Source organism: Delphinus delphis, chromosome 4 (assembly GCF_949987515.2).
Source record: "Delphinus delphis chromosome 4, mDelDel1.2, whole genome shotgun sequence".
Lineage (NCBI taxonomy): Eukaryota > Metazoa > Chordata > Mammalia > Artiodactyla > Delphinidae > Delphinus > Delphinus delphis.
The window spans coordinates 81,710,566-81,728,362 of NC_082686.1; the positions used below are offsets into that span (position 1 = coordinate 81,710,566).

The 17,797-nt window shown below is 39.8% G+C and overlaps 1 pseudogene; it reads left to right on the top strand.

The window, feature by feature from the left end:
- The first annotated feature begins 9,875 nt into the window (after nucleotides 1–9,875).
- On the top strand, nucleotides 9,876–10,052 carry LOC132424161 (DNA-directed RNA polymerases I, II, and III subunit RPABC4 pseudogene; annotated as a pseudogene).
- The last annotated feature ends 7,745 nt before the right edge of the window (nucleotides 10,053–17,797 follow it).

Consider the following 17,797-nt stretch of genomic DNA (forward strand, 5'->3'; position numbering starts at 1 on the left):
ATTCTTCAATTTGTTAATATGTTGTATCACATTGATTGATTTGCGTATATTGAAGAATCCTTGCATCCCTGGGATAAATCCTACTTGATGATGGTGTATGATCTCTTTTAATGTGTTGTTGGATTCTGTTTGCTAGTATTTTGTCGAGGATTTTTGAATCTATATTCATCAGTGATATTGGTCTGTAATTTTCTTTTTTTGTAGTATCTTTGTCTGGTTTTGGTATCAGGGTGATGGTGGCCTCATAGAATGAGATTGGGAATGTTGCTTCTTTGCAAATTTTTGGAAGAGTTTGAGAAGGATGGTGTTAGCTCATCTCTAAATGTCTGATAGAATTCACCTGTGAAGCCTTCTGGTCCTGGACTTTTGTTTGTTGGAAGAATTTTCTTTTTTTTGCGGTACGTGGGTCTCTCACTGTTGTGGCCTATCCCACTGCGGAGCACAGGCTCCGGACGCGCAGGCCCCGTGGCCACGGCTCATGGGCCTTGCCACTCCGCGGCATGTGGGATCTTCCTGGACTAGGGCACGAACCCGCGTCCCCCACATTGGCAGGTGGACTCTCAACCACTGCACCACCAGGGAAGGCCCTGTTGGAAGAATTTTAATCACAGTTTCAATTTCATTACTTGTGATTTCTCTGTTCATATTTTCCATTTCTTCCTGGTTCAGTCTTGGAAATTTACACCTTTCTAAGAATTTGTCCATTTCTTCCAGGTTGTCCATTTCATTGGCATACAGTTGCTTGTAGTAGCCTCTTAGGATGCTTTGTATTTCTGCGGTGTCCATTGTAACTTCTCCTTTTTCATTTCTAATTTTATTGATTTGAGTCCTCTCCCTCTTTTTCTTGATGAGTCTGGCTAAAGGTTTATCAATTTTGTTTATCTTCTCAAAGAACCAGCTTTCAGATTTATTGATCTTTGCTATTGTTTTGGTTGTTTCTATTTCATTTATTTCTGCTCTGATCTTTATGATTTCCTTCCTTCTACTAATTTTGGTTTTTGTTTGTTCTCCTTTCTCTAGTTCCTTTAGGTGTAAGGTTAGATTGTTTATTTGAGATTTTTCTTGTTTCTTGAGGTAGTCTTGTATAGCGATAACCTTCCCTCTTAGAACTGCTTTTGCTACATCCCATAGGTTTTTGATCATCATGTTTTCATTGTCATTTGTCTCTAGGTATTTTTTGATTCCCTCTTTGATTTTTTTACTGATCTCTTGGTTATTTAGTAACATATTGTTCAGCCTCCAGGTGTTTGTGTTTTTTATGTTTTTTTCCCGGTAATTTACTTCTAATCTCACAGAGTTGTGGTCAGAAAAGATGCTTGATATGATTTCAATTTTCTTAAATTTACCGAGGCTTTTTTTTTGACCCAAGATGTAATCTATCCTGGACAATGGTCCCTGTGCACTTGAGAAGAAAGTGTAATCTGTTGTTTTGCGATGTAATGTCCTATAAATATCAATTAAGTCTATCTGCTCTATTGTGTCATTTAAAGCTTGTGTTTCCTTATTAATTTTCTGACTGGATGATCTGTCCATTGGTGTAAGTGAGGTGTCAATGTCCCCCATTATTATTGTGTTACTGTCGATTTCCTCTTTTAGAGTTGTTAGCAGTTGCCTTATGTATTGAGGTGCTCCTATGTTGGGTGCATATATATTTATAATTGTTATATCTTCTTCTTGGATTGATCCCTTGATCATTATGTAGTGTCCTTCCTTGTCTCTTGTAACATTCTCTATTTTAAAGTCTATTTTATCGGATATGAGTACTGCTATTCCAGTTTTCTTTTGATTTCCATTTGTGTGGAATACCTTCTTCCATCCTCTCACTTTCAGTCTGTATGTGTCCGTAGGTCTGAGGTGGGTCTCTTGTAGACAGCATATATATGGGTCTTGTTTTTGTATCCATTCAGCGAGCCTGTGTCTTTTGGTTGGAGCATTTAATCCATTCACGTTTAAGGTAATTATCGATATATATGTTCCTATTACCATTTTCTTAATTGTTTTGGGTTTGTTTTTGTAGGTCCTTTTCTTCTTTTGTGTTTCCCACTTAGAGAATTTCCTTTAGCATTGTCGTAGAGCTTGTTTGGTGGTGCTGAATTCTCTTAGCTTTTGCTTGTCTGTAAAGCTTTTGCTTTCTCCATCGAATCTGAATGAGATCCTTGCTGGGTAGGGTAATCTTGGTTGTAGGGTCGTCACTTTCATCACTTTAAGTATATCATGCCACTCCCTTCTGGGTTGTAGAGTTTCTGCTGAGAAATCAGCTGATACCCTTAAGGGAGTTCCCTTCTATGTTATTTGTCATTTTTCTCTTGCTGCTTTCAATAGTTTTTCTTTCTCTTTAATTTTTATCAATTTGATTACTATGTGTCTTGGTGTGTTTCTTCTTGGGTTTATCCTGTATGGGACTCTCTATGCTTCCTGGAATTGGGTGGCTATTTCCTTTCCCATGTTAGGGAAATTTTCAACTATAATCTCTTCAATTATTTCTCAGGTCCTTTCTCTCTCTCTTCTCCATCTGGGACCCCTATTATGTGAATGTTGTTGCATTTAATGTTGTCCCAGAGGTCTCTTAGGCTGTCTTCAGTTCTTTTCATTCTTTTTTCTTTATGCTGTTCCACAGCAGTGAATTCACCATTCTGTCTTCCAGGTCACTTATCCGTCCTTCTGCCACAATTATTCTGCAATTGATTCCTTCTAGTGTATTTTTCATTTGTTATTGTATTGTTCATCTCTGTTTTGTTGTTCTTTAATTCTTCTAGATCTTTGTTAAACATTTCTTGCATCTTCTCGATCTTTGCCTCCATGCTTTTTCCGAGGTCCTGGATCATCTTCACTATCACTATTCTGAATTCTTGTTCTGGAAGTTTGCTTATCTCCACTTCATTTAGTTGTTTTTCTGGGGTTTTATCTTGTTCCTTAATCTGGTACATAGCCCTCTGCCTTTTCATCTTGTCTATCTCTTTGTGAATGTGGTTTTTGTTCCACAGGCTGCAGGATTGTAGTTCTTCTTGCTTCTGCTGTCTGCCCTCTGGTGGATGAGGCTATCTAAGAGACTTATGAAAGTGTCCTGATGGGAGGAACAGTGGTGGGTAGAGCTGGCTGTTGCTCTGGTGGGCAGAACTCAGTAAAACTTTAATCTGCTTGTCTGCTGATGGGTGGGGCTGGGTGGGTCCCCTCCCTGTTGGTTGTTTGGCCTGAGGTGACCCAACACTGGAGCCTACCCGGGCTCTTTGGTGGGGCTAATTGAGGACTCTGGGAGGGCTCACACCAAGGAGTACTTCCTATAACTTCTGCTGCCAGTGTCCCTGTCCTCTCTGTGAGACACAGCCACACCCCACCTCTTCAGGAGACCCTCCAACACTAGGAGGTAGGTCTGGTTCAGTCTCTATGGGGTCACTGCTCCTTCCCCTGGGTCCCAATGCACACATTACTTTGTGTGTGCCCTCCAAGAGTGGAGTCTCTGTTTCCCCCAGTCCTGTGGTTGTCCTGCAATCAAATCCCACTAGCCTTCAAAGTCTGATTCTCTAGGAATTCCTCCTCCCATTGCCAGACCCCCAAGTTCAGAAGGCTGATGTGGGCTCAGAACCTTCAATCCAGTGGGTGGTCTTCTGTGGTATATGTTCTCCAGTTTGTGAGTCACCCACCCAGGAGTTATGGCATTTGATTTTATTGTAATTGTGCCACTCCTACCGTCTCATTCTGGCCTCTCCTTTGTCTTTGGATGTGGGGTATCTTTTTTGGTTAGTTCCGGTGTCTCCCTGTCAATGGTTGTTCAGCAGTTAGTTGTGATTCTGGTGGTCTTGCAAGGAGAAGGTGATTTTCAAACTAAGTTCCTACTTCTCCATTCTCTGGCCATTGATTAAAGCCTGTGCTATTTCAGTCTTAGCATCCATTTTGTTATTGGCTGTGTAAATCTGAATGGAAAAAGAACCCTCCCTGCTAAGGCAGGGGGCTTTGTCTGGGCTAGGGCCCAAGTGGGGGTGAGGTAGAAGATAGATGGGCCCCTGGGACAAACAGCTGTGTTTGTCAAGTGGAGTAAAATTAAAGCTTTGTTCTCACCCAGACACTCCAAGGACAAAGGTAATGGCAGAAGCTGAGCTCTGCTGAAGTAAAGAGATAAGATGACCACTGCTGAGGTCAAAGAAAATTTCCCTGTCTGCACATGTGCAGGAAGGCTACTTGGGGGTCAAAAAGGAAGGAGGTGCCACCCCATAATAAGTGTGGACATGCACCCACAGACCTCTGCAGTGGGATCCATCTTAGCAAAAAATTGCACACGTGTAAATTGGTTCAAGATGGCAGAGTAGAAGGACTTGCACTCACTCCCTCTTATGAGAGCACCAGAATCATAACTAACTGCTGAACAATCATCAGCAGGAAGACGCTGGAACTCACCAAAAAAGACACCCCACATCCAAATACAAAAGAGAAACCACAATGAGATGGGAGGAGGGGTGCAATCACAATAAAATCAAATCCCATAACCACTGGGTGGTGACTCACAAACTGGATAACGATTATACCACAGAAGTCCACCCACTGGAGTGAAGGTTGTGAGCCCCACGTTAGGCTTCCAAACCTGGGGATCTGGCAATGGGAGGAGGAATTCCCAGTGAATCAGACTTTGAAGGCTAGCAGGATTTGATTGCATGACTGACAGGACTGGGAGAAACTGGCGTCTCCACTCTTGGAGGGCATACACAAAGTAATGTGCACATCAGGACCCAGAGGAAGGAGCAATGACTCCACAGGAGACTGAACTAGATGTACCTGCTAGTGTTAGAGGGTCTCCTGCAGAGGCGGGGGGTAGCTGTTTCTCACCATGAGGACAAGGATACTGGCAGCAGAAATTCTGGGAAGTACTCCTTGGCGTGAGCCCTGCTGGAGTCCGCCATATAGCCCCACCAAAGAGCCTGTAGCCTCCAGTGCTGAGTTGCCTCAGCCCATACAACCAAAGGGAGGGAACTCAGCCCCACCCATCAGCAGACAAACAGATTAAAGTTTTACTGAGCTCTGCCCACCAGAACAATACCCAGCTCTACCCACCACCAGTCCCTCCCATCAGGAAGCTTGCACAAGCCTCTTAGATAGCCCCATCCACCAGAGGCCAGTCAGCAGAAGCAGGAAGAATGACAATCCTGCAGCCTGTGGAAGGAAAACCACATTCACAGAAAGAGAGACAAAATGAAAAGGCAGAGGGCTATGTACCAGATGAAGGAACAGATAAAACCTCAGAAAAACAATTAAATGAAGTGACGATAGGTAACCTTCCAGAAAAAGAATTAAGAATAGTGATAGCGAAGGTGATACAGGACCTTGGAAAAAGAATGGAGGCAAAGATCAAGAAGATGCAAGAGATATTTAACAAAGTCCTGGAAGAATTAAATAAAAAACACCTAGAAGAATTAAAGAACAAACACACAGAGATGAACAGTACAGTAACTGAAATGAAAAATACACTACAAGGAATCAATAGCAGAATAACTGAGGCAGTAGAACAGATAAGTGACCTGGAAGACAGAATGGTGGAATTCACTGCCACGGAACAGAATAAAGAAAAAAGAATGAAAAGAAATGAAGACAGGGCTTCCCTGGTGGCTCAGTGGTTAAGAATCCGCCTGCCAGTGCAGGGGACATGGGTTTGAGCTCTGGTCTGGGAAGATCCCACATGCCTCGGAGCAACTAAGCCCATGTACCACAACTACTGAGCCTGCGCTCTAGAGCCTGTGAGCCACAACTACTGAGCCCGCGTGTGACAACTACTGAAGCCCGCGTGCCTAGAGCCCGTGCTCTGCAACAAGAGAAGCCACCGCAATGAGAAGCCCACGCACCGCAACAAAGAGTAGCCCCTGCTCGCCGCAACTAGAGAAAGCTTGCGTGCAGCAATGAAGACCCAATGTAGCCAAAAATAAATTAATAAAAAATAAATTAAAATACAGAATTATAAAAAAAAAAAGAAAGAAAGAAATGAAGAGAGCCTAAGAGCCCTCTGGGACAACATTAAACGCAGCAACATTCGCATTATAGGGGTCCCAGAAGAAGAGAGAGAGAAAGGACCCAAGAAAATATTTGAAGAGATTATAGTCGAAAACTTCCCTAACATGGGAAAGGAAATAGTCACCCAAGTCCAGGAAGTGCAGACAGTCCCAGGCAGGATAAACCCAAGGAGAGACACACTGAGACACATAGTAATCAAATTGACAAAAATTAAAGACAAAGAAAAATTATTAAAAGCAACAAGGGAAAAACGACAAATAACATACAACAGAACTCCCATAAGGTTAACAGCTGATTTCTCAGCAGAAACTCTACCAGCCAGAAGGGAGTGGCACGATATATTTAAAGTGATGAAAGTGAAGAAGCTGCAACAAAGATTACCCTACCCAGCAAGGATCTCATTCAGATTCGACGGAGAAATCAAGAAAAACCTAAGAAAATTCAGCTCTACAGCAAATGCTAAAGGAACTTCTCTAAGTGGGAAACACGAAAGAAGAAAAGGACCTACAAAAACAAACCCAAAACAATTAAGAAAATGGTAATAGGAACATACATATCAATAATTACCTTTAATGTGAATGGATTAAATGCTCCATCCAAAAGATACAGGCTTGCTAAATGGATACAAAAACAAGACTATATATATGCTGTGTACAAGAGACACACTTCAGACTTAGGGACACATACAGACTGAAAGTGAGGGGATGGCAAAAGATATTACATGCAAATGGAAATCAAATGAAAGCTGGAGTAGCAATGCTCATATCAGATAAAATAGACTTTAACATAAAGAATGTTACAAGAAACAAGGAGGGACACTACATAATGATCAAGGGATCAATCCAAGAAGAAGATATAACAATTATAAATATATATGCACCCAACATAGGAGCACCTCAAAACATAAGGCAACTGCTAACAACTCTAAAAGAGGAAATCAACAGTAACACAATAATAGTGGGGGACTTTAACACCTCACTTACACCAATGGACAGATCATCCAGTCAGAAAATTAATAAGGAAACACAAGCTTTAAATGACACAATAGAGCAGATAGACTTAATTGATATTTATAGGACATTACATCGCAAAACAACAGATTACACTTTCTTCTCAAGTGCACACGGACCATTGTCCAGGATAGATTACATCTTGGGTCACAAATAAAGCCTCGGTAAATTTAAGAAAATTGAAATCATATCAAGCATCTTTTCCGACCACAACTCTGTGAGATTAGAAGTAAATTACAGGGAAAAAAACATAAAAAACACAAACACCTGGAGGCTGAACAATATGTTACTAAATAACCAAGAGATCAGTGAAAAAATCAAAGAGGAAATCAAAAAACACCTAAAGACAAATGACAACTAAAATATGATGATCCAAAACCTATGGGATGTAGCAAAAGCAGTTCTAAGAGGGAAGTTTATAGCAGTATAATCTTACCTCAAGAAACAAGAAAAATCTCAAATAAACAATCTAACCTTACACCTAAAGGAACTAGAGAAAGGAGAACAAACAAAAACCAAAATTAGTAGAAGGAAGGAAATCATAAAGATCAGAGCAGAAATAAATGAAATAGAAACAACGAAAACAATAGCAAAGATCAATAAATCTGAAAGCTGGTTCTTTGAGAAGATAAACAAAATTGATAAACCTTTAGCCAGACTCATCAAGAAAAAGAGGGAGAGGACTCAAATCAATAAAATTAGAAATGAAAAAGGAGAAGTTACAGTGGACACCGCAGAAATACAAAGCATCCTAAGAGGCTACTACAAGCAACTGTATGCCAATGAAATGGACAACCTGGAAGAAATGGACAAATTCTTAGAAAGGTATAAATTTCTACCAGGAAGAAATGGAAAATATGAACAGATGAATCACAAGTAATGAAATTGAAACTGTGATTAAAATTCTTCCAACAAACAAAAGTCCAGGACCAGATGGCTTCACAGGTGAATTCTATTAGACATTTAGAGAAGGGCTAACAGCCATCCTTCTCAAACTCTTCCAAAAAATTGCAGAGGAAGGAACACTCCCAAACTCATTCTATGAGGCCACCATCACCCTGATACCGAAACCAGACAAAGATACCACAAGAAAAGAAAATTACAGACCAGTATCACTGATGAATACAGATGCAAAAATCCTCAACAAAATACTAGCAAACAGAATCCAACAACACATAAAAAGGGATCATACACCATGATCAATTGGGATTTATCCCAGGGATGCAAGGATTCTTCAATATACGCAAATCAATCAATGTGATACACCATATTAACAAATTGAAGAATAAAAACCATATATGATCATCTCAATAGATGCAGAAAAAGCTTTGAGAAAATTCAACACCCATATATGATAAAAAACTTTCCAGAAAGTGGGCACAGACAGAACCTACCTTAACATAATAAAGGCCATATACAACAAACCCACAGCAACCATCATTCTCAATGGTGAAAAACTGAAAACATTTCCTCTAAGGTCAGGAACAAGATAATGATGTTCACTCTCACCACTATTATTCAACATAGTTTTGGAATTCCTCCCCATGGCAATCAGAGAAGAAAAAGAAATAAAAGGAATACAAATTGGAAAGAAGAAATGAAACTGTCACTGTTTGCAGATGACATGGTACTCTACATAGATAATCCTAAAGGTGCCACCAGAAAACTACTAGAGCTAATCAATGAATTTGGTAAAGTTGAAGGATACAAAATTAATGCACAGAAATCTCTTGCATTCCTATACACTAATGATGAAAAATCTGAAAGAGAAATTAAGGAAACAATTCCATTTACCATTGCAACAAAAAGAATAAAATACCTAGGAATAAACCTTCCTAAGGAGGTAAAAGAACTGTACTCAGAAAAGTAGAAGACACTGATGAAAGAAATCCAAGATGACACAGATGGAGAGATATAGGATTTTCTTGGATTGGAAGAATCAGTATTGTGAAAATGAATACACTACCCAAAGCAATCTACAGATTCAATGCAATCCTTATCAAATTACCAATGGCATTTTCTGCAGAACTAGTACAAAATGTCTTAAAATTTGTATGGAGACGCAAAAGACCCTGAATAGCCAAAGCAATATATTTTTTATTTTTTTAAATTTTTGGCTGCATTGGATCTTCATTGCTGTGCGCGGGCTTTCTCTGGTTGTGGCGAGTGGGGGCTACTCTTTGTTGCAGTGTGCAGGCTTCTCATTGTAGTGGCTTCTCTTGTTGCACAGCAGAGGCTCTAGGCACACGGGCCTCAGTAGTTGTGGCATCTAGGCTCACTAGTTGTGTCACGTGAGCTCTAGAGCACAGGCTTAGTAGCTGTGTTGCATGGGCTTAGTTGCTCTGCAGCATGTGTGATCTTCCTGGGCCAGGGTGCGAACCCATGTCCCCTGCATAGGCAGGCAGATTCTTAACCACTGCGCCACCAGGGAAGCCCCGCTAAAGCAATCTTGATGGAAAAAAACGGAGCTGGAGGAATCAGACTCCCTGACTTCAGACTATACTACAATGCTACAGTAATCAAGACAATGTGGTACTGGCACAAAAACTGAAATATAGATCAATGGAATAGGATAGAAAGCCCAGAGATAAAGCCACACACCTATGGTCAACTAATCTATGACAAAGGAGGCAAGGATATACAATGGAGAAAAGACAGTCTTCAATAAGTGGTGCTGGGAAAACTGGACAGCTACATGTAAAAGAATGAAATTAGAACACTCCCTAACACCATACACAAAAATAAACTCCAAATGGATGAAGGACCTAAATGTAAGACCGGACACTATAAAACTCTTAGAGGGGACACAGCGGTGAGTCAGAATCTGTTTGCAAGCACAGAGAAGTTTCTCCAAGTTATGTGGGTACAACAATGGACACCCAGAAGGACGTTCAACTCCCAAATCAACAGCCAATGATATATATCTGTGGAGAATGTCACACAGAAAATGAAATAAAATCAAGGGATCCAATCCGATGCACAGAATGTGGATACAGAATAATGCACAAGAAAAGGACTAAAAGATTGGTGTTTTTTGATGCTCAATGAAACACGAAATTCAGAGGAATATCTTCATTTGCATTTGGATTTGCTGTTAATATTGTATAGCTTTTGATTAGTGTACTTTATGAATACAACTATACACACATGTTTTCATTTTAAAAGCCCTATTGTATTTAGGTATCTACTAATAGTTTATATAAGGATATTATTTTTTGTTCTGTTACATGGTTTGTAATTTAATTTTATATGTAATCTGACACACAATGAAGGTTAAAGTGCTTCCCCAAACTACACTTTAATCAAATTCTAGAATCATCTGGCACCCTTGTTAAAAATGAAGTTTGCTAGGGCCCTCTAAAGGTCTGATTAAGTAAGTTCCTAGGAAACCACTGTTTTACATCACCAATTGTTTGTAAACTTTCCAGCATCATTTTGTATAGAGTATACCAATGCACTTACTGTCAGTGTGCATAGCTCATTTTGAGTTAAAATTTTCATTTGTTAACTTGGCATAGGCCTTTCTGTATTTGTATATAATGCTTGACTACTTTTAAAATCTTTGGCAAGGGAAAATAAACTTTAATGGTTGCTTTCTGTAAGGCAAAGTCAACCCGAAGTAAAGTGGATGAAGCAGACTATTAAGGCAGGTACAATTTCCCAGGTGTAATCAGCCATTAAGGTAAAAAACTCTGCGTTCAGGATATTAAAAAAATGTGTTGGTTTACACTGAATTGTTGGATGACTGTTTAAAGCTTTTGCCTTGATCTTAGGGATATGGATGCTCAGGTACTCCATCTGTTCCAGGATTCGATTAGGTATATTTCAACTTTGTTAATAGCTTTGTGTGTCTCTCACATTCAAAGTATTAACTGTACCATTTAAAAAAAAAAGAGGTATTTCTACTACCATCCTCAAATAGTAAGTTCTATAAATTTATTATGTGCTATACGAAGTACTACCATACTCAAGATTTTTAAAGAGTGCTTCCTTGGTCCAGGTTTTCCTGGACCGTGGCTTTCATAATCTTGTAATTCTGCCATGTTCCTTCTTGAGCTTGTCCTTTCTATACAAGAGTCCCAGTAAATATCTCTTTACAACCATAACAACAACAAAACTCTTAGAGGAAAACATAGGAAGAACACTCTTTGACATAAATCACAGCAAGATCTTTTTTGACCCATCTTCTAGAGTAATGGAAATAAAAAACAAAAATAAACCAATGGGACCTAATGAAACTTAAAAGCTTTTGCACAGCAAAGGAAACAGTAAACAAGACGAAAAGACAACCCTCAGAAGGGGAGAAAATATTTACAAACGAAGCAACTGACAAAGGATTAATCTCCAAAATATACTAACAGCTCATGCAGCTCAATATGAAAAAAACCAAACAACCCAATCCAAAAATGGGCAGAAGACCTAAATAGACATTTCTCCAAAGAAGACATACAGATGCCCAAGAAGCACATGAAAAGCTGCTCAACATCACTAATTATTAGAGCAATGCAAATCAAAACTACAATGAGGTATCACCTCACACTGGTTAGAATGGGCATCATCAGAAAATCTATAAACAAGAAATGCTGGAGAGGGTGTGGAGAAAAGGGAACCCTCTTGCCCTGTTGGTGGGAATGTAAATTGATACAGCCACTATGGAGAACAGTGTGGAGGTTCCCTAAAAAATAAAAATAGAATTACCATATGACCCAGCAATCCCACTACTGGGCATATACCCAGAGAAAACCACCATTCAGAGAGACACATGCACCCCAATGTTCATTGCAGCACTATTTACAATAGCCAGGTCATGGAAGCAACCCAAATGCCCATCGACAGACAAATGGATAAAGAAGAAGTGGTACATATATACAATAGAATATTACTCAGCCATAAAAAGGAATGAAATTGGGTCATTTGTAGAGACGTGGATGCATCTAGAGACTGTCCTACAGAGTGAAGTAAGTCAGAAAGAGAAAAACAAATATCGTATATTAATGCATATATGTGGAACCTAGAAAATGGTACAGATGAACCGGTTTGCAGGGCAAAAATTGAGACACAGATGTAGAGAACAAATGTATGGACACCAAGGGGGGAAAACGGCAGGGGGGTGGTGGTGGGATGAATTGGGAGATTGGGATTGACATGTATACACTAATATGTATAAAATGGATGACTAATAAGAACCTGCTGTATAAAAAATAAAAATAAAATAAAATTCAAAAAATAAAACATTTCTATACAAAAAAATAAATAAATAAAATTTTTTTTAAAGTTGCGCACACATGTTGGGGAGGGTCCTAGGACCAGTCAGGTGTGAAAAAAGAAACAAGATAATTAGCCAAAGGTAAACAAAGACCTGGAAGGACTGTCCTATTTAAATATTAATTTAAATCACCTCGTTACTACACTCTTTGTTCAGGATGGCCATAAGCTTTCTCTCTGGGTATGTATTTCTGCCTAGTTCCTGTCTTAAATAAACAAACTTTATGCTCTGTGTGCTCTGCCATACCTTGTACTGTGTCTCTAATAATAAACTTCGTACCTATTTTTACAGTTTTTGCCTCCTTGAAACATTCTTGCTTTCAACTGGGGGAAAGGGCCAGGGCCACTTTCTTTCTAGCCTCTAGTCCCTGGTGGTCTAGCGGCTAGGATTCCTGATTTTCATCCAGGCTACCCAGGTCCAATTCCTGGGCAGGGAACTAAGATCTCTCTTCAGGACTGCTCACTGCTGTCTCTCCGAGATCAATTAGACCAACTCAGTAACACAAACCCATCAAAATCACTGTCTTTCAGGGCCTGATCATTTCTCACATCATTGCAATAGCTGCCTCTTCTTCTACCCTGTCCTTTTTTTTTTGTTTTTGCGGTACACAGGCCTCTCACTGCTGGGGCCTCTCCCGTTGCGGAGCACAGGCTCCGGACGCGCAGGCTCAGCGGCCACGGCTCACGGGCCCAGCCGCTCCGCAGCATGTGGGATCTTACCGGACCGGGGCACGAACCCGTGTCCCCTGCATCGGCAGGCGGACTCTCAACCACTGCGCCACCAGGGAAGCCCTACCCTGTCCTTCTATGTATTTTCAGGATCTCTCTTTTTCTGTCTTTTGTTGTCATTGTTGTTCTTTTGTTGCTTTTTGTTTTTGTTGTTAAGAAAGGTAAATTTATATTATTGTTTTTAATTTTTTTTTGTCTATTTATTTATTTATTTTTGGCTGCGTTGGGTCTTCGTTGCTGCCCGCGGGCTTTCTCTAGTTTTGGCGAGCAGGGGCTACTCTTCGCTGGCGGTGCGCGGGCTTCTCACTACAGTGGCTTCTCTTGTTGTGGAGCATGGGTTCTAGGCGTGCGGGCTTCAGTAGTTGTGGCACGCAGGCTCAGTAGTTGTGGCTCACAGGCTTAGCTGCTCCGCGGCATGTGGGATCTTCCCGGACCAGGGCTCGAACCCATGTCCCCTGCATTGGCAGGTGGATTCCTAACTACTGTGCCACCAGGGAAGCCCTGTTGTTCGTATTTATTAAGGAAAGTAATTTATAAGTTACATTTCTAGTTTTCTGTTACTGAATCACTAAAAATGGTTTGGTTGACTTTCACCAAATTTGGGAGGTTTGTTTGGAGTAAGTCTGACTTAAAATATGTGGCAATGCTAAAATTTACTTTGGATGGCCCTAGGGAGAACCTCAAAAAGACAGACAGGTATCTCTGGGAGCAGCTGAAAGTGAGGTGCAGCCAGAAGAGGAGGAAGCCACCTGGTAAGAAGTACTCTCTTAATTTAGACAGCGTGAGCCCCTCAAATGGTTCACAATGGTTCCAAATGGATGCCCAAGCCATAAGTCACAAGGATAGACCTTCCAAATGCCAGGAGTAGACTTTTCCATAGAGTCTTGTACAGAGAACTTTGTGTGCATGCTCCAGGGAATAACTGTCCAATGAAGGTGCAGGATTCTCAAGACGAATGCTTGGGAAGCCAGCTAAATAAAAGTAAACCCCCCCCCCCAAAAAAAAGTAAAAACCAGACTCTAATATCAGTATTTTAAAACAAGAGTTTAAGGTCCAAGTAAATCTAAAAAACATAGTACCAATGGACTTTAAGTATTGAACATTCCCCTGAAATTTTTGTTGATCTTTTTTTCTTAATGAAATTTTAGTAAGTAAAAAGCATTTTGCCTCTGTCTTGCCATTGTGCAAGGCCTTGCTAGAGCAGTCTCTCTTTGAAATGTTCTGAGCAGCACTCCAAAAACAAGCGGTTACTGAGAGCAGTGGACTTGCACTGATTTTGTTCAATACATTGTTTGTAAGGAAGTCATGCTTTCTAAAACAAAGTAGCTCTATTCAATGAAAAATACTTCTTAGGCCAGAAAAGTAGTATGTAGACATTTTCTTTCTTTTTTTGTAATGAACTACCAAAAAAATTATTCACATAATAATGTTAGTAAGTTAGCATAAATATATTATTTTATATTTATATTATTTATTACATTTATTATATATGATCATATAATATTTATATTTGTTTGTATTATTAAGTAATAGTAATACATTAACATATAAATAGGTGAACAAGAAAAAAATCTAGTTCCCATTGTCTTGAAGATAAAAAGCCAATATCCTAAGCATGACATAAAGTTCTTCACAACCTGTCTTCAAATTACTTTATCATTTCTTATTCATACACACCGAACTCTCAATCCACACTTCTTTTATGCCTCCAAGTTCATTCCCTCTGCCTGGAATGCCTTGCTTCCTCCTTCTTCACCTGGTAAACTGCTGCCTAGTCTTTGAAACCCAGCTCAATATATACACTACCAAGCGTAAGGTGGATAGCTAGCGGGAAGCAGCCGCATAGCACAGGGAGATCAGCTTGGTGCTTTGTGACCGCCTGGAGGGGTGGGATAGGGAGGGTGGGAGGGAGGGAGACGCAAGAGGGAAGAGATATGGGAACATATGTATATGTATAACTGATTCACTTTGTTATAAAGCAGAAACTAACACACCATTGTAAAGCAATTATACCCCAATAAAGATGTTAAAAAAAAAAAAAAAGACTCTTCCTGTGTGAAACTTTTCCAGTGGCTCCTCCCTGGGATTCCTAGCACCTCACTGCTTTCTCCTCAGTTCCCCTATGGAATGTGTACCCAAATCTCTATATTATATTGCATTGTAGTAGTGGTAGCAGCAGCAGCAGCAGTAGTAGTAATAGCAGTAGAAGTAGTAGTAGTGATAGTGCTGTGTCTGTCTCCTTGAGGGAAGGAGCCATCTCCTACTTTTTCCTTATTATATTTTTAATGGAAGCTCAAGAAATGTTCAATAAATGAAGGAATGAAGAAATGAAACAGGGACTTCCCTGGTGTTCCAGCGTTTAAGACTCCATGCTCTCAATGCAGGGGGCCCAGGTTTGATCCCTGGTCAGGGAACTAGATCCCACATCCACAACGAAAATCCTGCATGCTGTAACTAAGACTCAGTGCAGCCAAAGAAATAAGCAAATAAGTATATTTTTTAATGAAATTAAACAAATACATAGATTTGGAGAAAGTTACCCTGATCTCCTTATAGAATATGACTCAAGGAAACAGACTTGTCTTTCCAAACCTGGACCTCAAGTGAGAAACTGCAGGGCCACTGATGCAGATGAAAAGACAAAAGGACATTATAGTGAGTCATATACCAGCTTGGAGCCCTAGACCAGGGTGGGAGGGGACACAGTTCAACTTTTCTGACTGTTGAAGTCAAGGAGAGTTATAAAACCACCTCCCCTCTGTTCCATTACACTTCCATACCTGTTTTTCCTGTCCCTCTGTTTGGAAGCTTACCTGCCTCTTTCTACAGTGCTCTTTGTAGCAAGTGATTTCTAGGTTAAAAAAAAAAAAAGCCAGTACATAATACTAAACTGGAAATGAGGAAAATTCTAATGTTCCTGAGTTGTCATTTATCAGGGTCATAGTACTGAGAAAACTGACCATTATTCATTGTTATCTAGCTGATGAGAAATGAAGAAATGGTTTTCCTTAGAATACTTTTGAATAAATGTTATCATTCAAATGGTTAGGAGTTGGCAGATCATTTGGAATTTTTAAAACCTTTTATTTGGAAATAATTATCGGTTCATAGGGAGTTGAAAAATAGTACAGGCATGTCCCTTGTACACTCACCCAGTTTCCCACAATTGTAACATCTTATATAAGAAGTTACAAAACCAGAAAATCAAACTATCAAAAAACTATCAGAAATTGCACTATCAAAGCCAGAAAATCGACTTTGATACAATTCATAGACCTTACTTAGATTTTACCACTTTTGTATGCACTCATTTGTGTGTGTGTATTGGGGGGGAGGGGTTCTAAGCAACCTTATCACATGTGTAGATTCCTGTAATCACCACTACAATCAAGGGAAGGAAGTAATCTACCTCTCAAAGACTCCTTGTGCTAACCCTTTATCACCCATTTTCTGTTCAGCCCTTCCTCACTCCTCCCCCAATCCTTTAGAATGTTTTATGTTTTTTTATATTTGATATTTTTCACTACCCAAAAAAGAGGGGATGAGTTCTCCCACTGATTCTTGTGCTGTCCTGAATGCTGGAAGTAGAAGAGAGCACACAGCTAGGAAGTTAGGGGACTTTCTGTGCCCCCAGCAGGACAATCATTAATAGTAACACAAAGAGGCCTCCCAACGGAAATGATTCTTATTCCTATAATTGGCTAGTTTCCAGGAAAATGTACATTGGCTCTGTCTAGATAAACATTTGGCATGGTACTAAAACTGATAGGAATTCAACAAATTTTATCAGGCAAGTACACTGAGCCAACAGGGGCAATGCATTCCATAACACGTTCCTAACAGAATGTGAAACAATTCTCCATTTGTTCCAGAGGGCAGCTGTTTTCAAATTAGTAAAGCTTACTGCAAATGGAGAAAAAGAAAAACTAACAGGCCACCTATTTGGTTTTCTTATTTATGTATCCTTAATTTATTTCTCCAAGCAGGAGACAAAATACCAAAACAGACAAGTGGTGGCTAAAATTATTCACCTGAAACATCACTGCTAAAAGGTCCTCTTCATTCCTACATTCCCACAAAGCTTGTCCACCTAATCCTTCTTAGAACTGTGTGGCCTTCTGAGGGGAGGGAAAGGTGACTGTGTGACCAGTTAGGTAATAACAATAGTTACCAAGTGGTGAGTGCACTTACCCTTGGTAGTAGGCACAGTGCCAAGAACTTGACTTACAATATCTCATTTAATCCATATAACAACCTGGTGAGATGTGTAGTTTTATCATCTTCATTCTACAGTGGAGAAAACGAAGAGTTAGAGAACTTAGATGTTTTGGTTAAGGCCACTCAACTAGTGAGTAGAAGACATGGGATTTGAACACAGGTCAGTGGACCACTGGTAGGGAGTCTTGGCATTCATTAGGTCTGAGGTGTGACACAGAAATCCATATACGATACTTTTAAAAGTTCCCCCAGTGATACTGATGTACTGATTACTTGGAGAGCATTGCTAGAATCCACTTCCTACAAGGAATGGGGTGCAGGCGCAGAGAATTATATGAGTATAATTTCTCATATAATTTCTCAAACTTATATGAGAAAACTGATAAACTTATATGAGAGATGCTGTCACTTCATAAACAACGTTAAATGACTAGTGAATTTTGCCTATGCTTTGCCTATGCTTTTTGCCTATGTTTTGCCTATGAAAATGTATTCTTAAGTTGTTTCTGTGTTTATTCATCTATTTTTCAGTTCTTCGGACCACCATCACAAGCCTGAGTAAGTGTTGCAAGTACTTCTAC